At 42.7% G+C, this 6,714-nt stretch overlaps 1 protein-coding gene across 2 annotated transcripts in view; it reads left to right on the top strand.

The window, feature by feature from the left end:
- Positions 1 to 718: 718 nt before the first annotated feature.
- Positions 719 to 6,714, top strand: part of PDCD1LG2 (programmed cell death 1 ligand 2) — a 63,261-nt gene continuing 57,265 nt past the window's right edge. The window contains exon 1 of one of the 2 annotated variants that reach the window (XM_032138766.2): positions 719 to 993. The gene's annotated coding sequence lies outside the window, so the exon portion shown is untranslated. The remainder of the gene's footprint in view (positions 994 to 6,714) is intronic. The other variant, XM_032138763.2, reaches the window with a different exon arrangement.

The following is a 6,714-nucleotide window of genomic DNA, read 5'->3' as shown; positions in this document are numbered from 1 at the left end:
CTTGAGGTCATGTGTTACAGAAGCCCTGGGAAATGAGTAAATTTCCTGGCACAGCACTAAGACATGCTGGTATTCTTCATTCCATCCCTTTTCCCCTATTCCTAAATGTGCTCCAGGGACAATGGGGAAGCTGGAGCACATTTAAGAATACGGGAAAGAGAGGGAATAAAAGGGTGTTAAAAACTCTCAAGGGATGTTAAAAAAAAAACTCCCAACAAACTAGGTATTGAAGGAACATACCTCAAAATAAGAGCCATCTATGATGAACCCACAGCCAACATCACACTGAATAGGCAAAAGCTGGAAGCATGCCCCTTGAAAACCGGCACAAGACAAGGCTGCCCTCTCTCACCACTCCTATTCACCATACTGTTGGAAGTCCTGGCCAGAGCAATCACGCAAGAGAAAGAAAGAAAAGGCACCCAGGAAGGAAGAGAGGAAGTCAAACTATCCATGTTTGCAGATAACATAATTTTATATCTAGAAAATCCCATAGTCTCAGCCCAAAACTCCTTAAGCTGATAAACTTCAGCAAAGTTTCAGGATCCCACATGAACATACAAAAATCACTAGTATTCCTAAACACCAACCATAGCTAAGCCGAAAGCCAAATCAGGAATGCAATCCCATTCACAGACAAACTGCTAAAAGCAAAACCAAAACTTTCCAAATAAGCCAGGCTTTCGTCAGTTCCTCAGTACTAGTTCTGGTTTGACTCACTCTCATGTTACGGCAAACCTTAAGCTGAATGAACAACTTTTCTTCTCTTGATGAATATATCTTAACGCCAAATTCTTCGTGCTTTTTTGTTACCATCCTCATATGTCCCAGCTAGAAAGAATCCTGGGTTGGAGCTACTGCATGTTGATGGTTTTGTTTTTCCTTTTGGCTGTTCATTTTGGTGGCTACTATAAGGAAATCTAATACAAACAGCAATTGTGTTCTGTTGTTTTCTTTTGCATCTTTACCTGTGGAGCTGTGACAAATCCTCATGTGAGTAACGAGTGGGTTGAGATACTCTCATACTGTTTATGTTGTGGACCATGATGAGGCTGCCAGGGTGGGGGAAGGGTGGCCTACCTTCTCTCCACACCATTTCAGGCAAGAGACATTCTGCCTCAGAAATTGTGCTGAGGGGCACAAATAAGCTAATGTCCTCGTGCTCCAGATTTCTCTCACGTGTCCCTATGCATATTGTTCTTGTTGCTCAGTTTTATAAGGTGAGATATTTACTGCATCAAATATTGCACTGTAAAATAATATAACTGTTCTTAAGATTGTCTCTCAGCTTAGAGTTTTCGGAGGCTTAATGGTGAAGAACTTAAAAATCTGTTTTCCTATGACTGACATCTGTTTGTGATTATCCATTTAGCAGACAGTGATCACTCCAGGCTGGCCTTTGTTTACACGCTATGAGTAAGAGTCAGCTGTTGGTGGGGGGGGGGGGGGGGGGGGAAAACAAAAAACCCAAAACTATTATCTTAATAACTTATAGAGGTAATCATTACTGAACAAAAGCATGATTTGGGGACTGTGGAAAGGCTTATTTTTTCCATATAAAATGATCAGAGAAAAGGTAGAAAAATTAAAGAGAACTGCAATAATTGCTATTGATTGCCCACCGCCTGGGTGCACTGAGTAGAAGAGCAAAGGCAATGGGTTCGTGTGGAGGGGATGGAGGTCGAGAGGCTAAGCATGAGTGGGATTACCAACTAATTAGGACTTTTCACCCTAAAATACTATGGCTCTGAGGGGCAGGGAATGAGAGACCTAAATCGACAAAATGCAGAGTAAAAATATTCAGTGTGAGCAGTAATGAGACAGTTGTATCAGGGTCAAATACAGAGTTGGCCTGGATGTCCTCCAAGCTCCTTTCCAAGCCTAAGATTCTGTGAGTGATGAACAATCCTGCTCCTGCTGCTCTTGCCACTGGAACCTGATCTATTTGCCTTCATTATTTGAGGTCTCCCCATCAGCAGGCTGTTTGTTGTCTGCTGCTTCAGGGTGTCTCCTCCCCAGATTTCTCCTGTTGGTGAGCTTTTCCATTGAACTGGAGCTCCTCACAGGCAAGAGGCACACCTTTAAAGTTCTCTGAGTCCCAAGTTCCTAGTGGCAGTACTTGGCAATACACATAGGTGCTTATTGGGTGCTTGCCGAATTGTTGAATGGATTTATTTAATGAAATGTCAGGAGAATCACCAGAAATGAAATGTTCATGTAATGGACAGGGGGAAGTTTGAGGTTGATTTGAAAAAGGAGATGGTAGAGACAGTATTATGGGTCATGCTTCAGAGTTTGTTTGCTTTACAATACGTTGGACAGCAACCAATAGATTGTTGTGTGTCATTTTAATTCCACATGCTAACGTCCAAATATGTCATATGTCTTAATTGTTGCATACTTGGGTTAGTCTGTAAAGGGGCAACTGTAGTATCACCTCCTCATGCCACACCCTGCTCCACTATAGCTGGGCTCGATAACCTTCAAATCAACTCACAGAATTCCAGGATAGACAAAAGCATCTGAAAGGTTATCTAGCCCCAGTCACCTCTGATGCCTTCCAGCTGTCTCTAACACACCTGTGGGCTGACTTCCAGTTCTTAGTCTTCACGGCTCCCTATGATGAACTGCCCCTGCTTTGAGGGATTTTCCTCCATTGCCTCAGAAGTACTGCTCTGGGGGAGCTTCTGATGCTATTCTGACCACCTTGTCTCTGCCTTCTTCACTAGTCCTCTGTTCCTGCTCTCCAAATTTTGGGACGTTCCTGAGTTCAGATCTTTTCTTTATAATCTTTCTTTTTATATTCTCCCCATCAGATGGTTCATTCATTCCTCAATATTAACTAACATTTCCATATTAGAAATAACTTCCTTATCTTTAGCCCTAAAATTTTGTCCCAAACTCTGGACCTATAATTTTTTGGAATGCTTATGCCTTGCCCAGACTAAAACCAAACTTACTGTCTTCCCTCTAAAATCAGCTCCCGATCTTCTATTTCTCCCTGCCACCCCTTCTTCCCCCATGGCTCCAATATTGTCTTGCTGGTCTGGCCTTAAAACTACAGTCAATCTTGTTGCTTCTCTCTTTGTCTCTTGCCATGGCTGATCAGTAGTCAATTGTTTTGTCAATTGTCTTATATGTTTCTTCTTCCTCTTCCTTGCTTCCTTTTTCTGACCTGAAGTTAGGGCCTTGTTACCAAACATCTAGATGAATACAGTGACCCCCTAATTGGGTGGCTATCTGCCAATTCCACCCACCGTCAATTCTATACTGAAAAAAAAAATTAGATTTAATCTTTTTCAGATACTCCTTTGGTATTGTCACTCAGTTTTTGAGTGACTGCCACTATCTCCTGATTGGCAGCTCTGCCTAGCATTAAGCTCTTGACATTCTCAACCTAAGTGTCCAGCCAAGTTACTTTGTTCATTGTCCCCTCAACACACCTGTGCATTTGCACCTCTGAGACTGCTTCTGAGTCAGCTATGCACCGCCCTTTAAAATAGCTTCAACTCCAAATCCTACTAGTGCTTCAAAGGCCCAGTTCAAATCCTACCCCTCTGGGAAGTCTCCCTTCCTCTAGTCCACTTCTAGGGCTTTTGCAATTTTATCACTTGTTTTACATCAGTTTTACTATTTTTCATGTGTGAGAGTTTTAACCTTCCAATTATGGTACAATGTCTTTAAGGGCAAGGGCCCTTTCTTAGAGGAAACCTTCTATGAATTCTCCAATGATAAATTCTTCTATGAATTCTCACAACTTTCTAATATAAAGGCTTATAAAAAGTGGGAACTCATTGTTTATTGCTTAAAAAATTGAGATTTAATTTGAACTTAAGTGCTCTATAAAAATTGAGTAGAATAGCATCTTAAGGCTACTGGTAGTCTATGCCACAGATGGTTTAGAGGTCGAATAATTACTCATACACCTATGACAGCAGAGTACTGGCTCTAAGATCCCCCCAAAACTCAAATACCTATTGGGTTTGGCAGGCAACAAAAATAAGTGAATCCAGCTAGGTCTAATACAATGGAGAATGATAGGACCTGGGGCAAACTCTGCATAACTTGCCCAAAGGCATTCAAATTCAGATTATGTTCAGACATTGCTAACTACAATTAGTGGCTTAGACACTTGGCTTCAAAACAGTGGTTAGTTCAGGTATTTCAGATCAGTTGGGTATTTATCTAGATCTTCATGGATAGCCAGGCTCTACTAGACACTGGGAGAGGGAAGAGGCAAATGGGATAAGACTGGCAGTATTTAACAAAGAATGAAGTATTTTACAAACCTGATCTTTTAGGCTGGTTATTGTTACACAAAGGAATGATTTGCTAGGATTCTTGAGATATTTCCATAGAATGTCTATGCCTCCCTTATTGCACAGACTAGAGAATTCCATAAAAGCACTGGCTGTGTCTTACTCCCCTTTGTATACTAGAGCTTGGCACACAGTAAATACCAAGTAAATGTTTTGAATAAAAGAAAGAGATAATTAAAGCTTCAGCACCACAATTATTTGTATTTCATCTATCAATTTGGAAATAGATCTCCACAGACAGTAGAAATGGCAAGAAACTAGGCCTATAGCAACCAAGAAGTGAAACTGCTAGAACCTACCATCATTTTGATCCTCTTGCAAATTTTGCTTGAAAAAAATTTCCTCATTTTCTGTTTACAAACTTATCCTCAGAATTTACAGATGTTTCCTTAATTTCTCTGGAAAGATACAACTTCCTAATGCAATTGAGTAAATTGATACTTCTTATGTAGAAATAAGCAGAATAAGCTGGGCAAGGTAGCCCACAACTATAGTCCCAGCTATTGGGAGGCTGGGGCAGGAGAATCACTTGAAGCCAGAGTTTGCTTGAGGCCAGGAATTCAAGGCTGCAGTGCTCTATGATCACACCTGTGAATAGCCACTACACTCCAGGCTAGGCAATGAGTGAGACCTAGTCTCTAAAGAAAAAAAAAAAAAAAAAGACAAAATAAGATCAAAATTGAGTATGAACTAATAAATACAAGGCAGACAAGCAATATCCTGAGAGGTGCAATAGTTCTGCAGACATTTGCTTGGGAAGCTCAGGAGAGGATTTATGAAGGAGGTGGCCCTGAGTGAGTCTTAGAAAATGGGTAGACTTTTACCAGGCGAGATCTTAGTGAAGTTAGTGAGAGGAGTGGTCATATAGGAATTCATGGGATTTTTAGACCAAAGATTACCACCCTTATAAGTGATAACGACGATGAATGTGAAGAATGTTTACCACTTGCAAAGTATTTTTCACATACCTTGTCCAAGTTCCCACAAGCATTTCTGTTCACTACCTGTGGTTTGGTCAAGAGACCCAGATATTAGAGAACTTGTTGATTTCTAGTTTCTAACTCCGCCCAATACTATTAAGATGAAAATGGATAGCCACATAGGAATAGATATCAATAAATGTATTTACAAAACACAAGTGAATTTTAAAAGGGGAGACTAAAGAGGTGGCATGGTTGTTTGAACATGTTCATTTTTGTCTCCTGGAGAAAAGTCAGCACAATGCTCATTCAGCTAAAGAAGTGTTTCTGTTACAGCTCTTTCAGTCCACCATTCGGCAGGTCCTGAGTTCTTGTCCCTTGTCCAGAAAAAATGAGGTATGTGGACAACTGGAGGGTGAGCAAGGCGGAGAGGAGCTTCACTGAGTGACAGAACAGCTTTCAGGAGACCCAAAGTGGGTAGCACCTTTCCATAGGCAGGAAATGAGTGTTCAGTTCTCAGCAGAGAGGAGACCCACAATGGATAGCTCCTTACCACAGGCAGGTCATCCCAGAGAGTTGAGGAGACCTGAGCCAGGAACGGTGGCTCACGCCTGTAATCCCAGCACTTTGGGAGGCCGAGGCGGGTGGATCACAAGGTCAGAGTTCGAGACCGGCTTGGCCAAGATGGTGAAACTCCATCTGTACTAAAAATATGAAAAAATTAGCCAGGTGCAGCTGTGCACGCCTGTTGTCCCAGTTACTCAGGAGGCTGAGGCAGGAGAATCGCTTGAACCCAGGAGGCAGAGGTTGCAGTGAGCCAAGATCACACAACTGCACTCCAGCCTGGGTGAGAGAGCAAGACTCCATCTCAAAAAAAAAAAAAAAAAGAAAAGAAAAGAAAAGAAAGGAAGAAAGAGGAGACCTGAAGTGAGCAGCTCCTTCCCACAGCTGGTAGTCCCAATGTGTGTTCAAGTCTGGCTGAGTCCAGCGTTTTGTTTGTTTGTTTTGTTTTTTTGAGACGGAGTCTCACTCCGTCACCAGGGCTGGAGTGCAGTGGCACGATCTCGGCTCACTACAACCTCTGCCTCCCAGGTTCAAGCGATTCTCCTGCCTCAGCCTCCTGAGTAGCTGGGATTACAGGCACCCACCACTACACCCATCTAATTTTTTGTACCTTTAGTAGAGACGGGGTTTCGCCATGTTGGCCAGGCTAGTCTCAAACTCCTGACCTCGTGATTTGCCTGCCTCAGCCTCCCAAGTGCTGGGATTACAGGCATGAGCCACCGAGCCTGGCCGAGTCCAGGGTTTTTACAGGCTCAGAAGGGAGGAAGCGTGTGCTGATTGGCCCATGGGCAGCCATGGAAGGGCCCGGAAAAAGCACTGTTAAGTTCCTACCCCAGGCTGTGGACTCCACCCACAATTGGCAACCTGGCTCCCAGGCTTTGGGCCATCCCTGGCTTGAAGGTTGGGTTTCA

The sequence above is a fragment of the Hylobates moloch genome, unplaced genomic scaffold, assembly GCF_009828535.3.
Source record: "Hylobates moloch isolate HMO894 unplaced genomic scaffold, HMol_V3 SCAFFOLD_19, whole genome shotgun sequence".
Lineage (NCBI taxonomy): Eukaryota > Metazoa > Chordata > Mammalia > Primates > Hylobatidae > Hylobates > Hylobates moloch.
The sequence above is the reverse complement of the archived record's forward strand: the minus strand, read 5'-3'. Positions and strand labels throughout refer to the sequence as shown.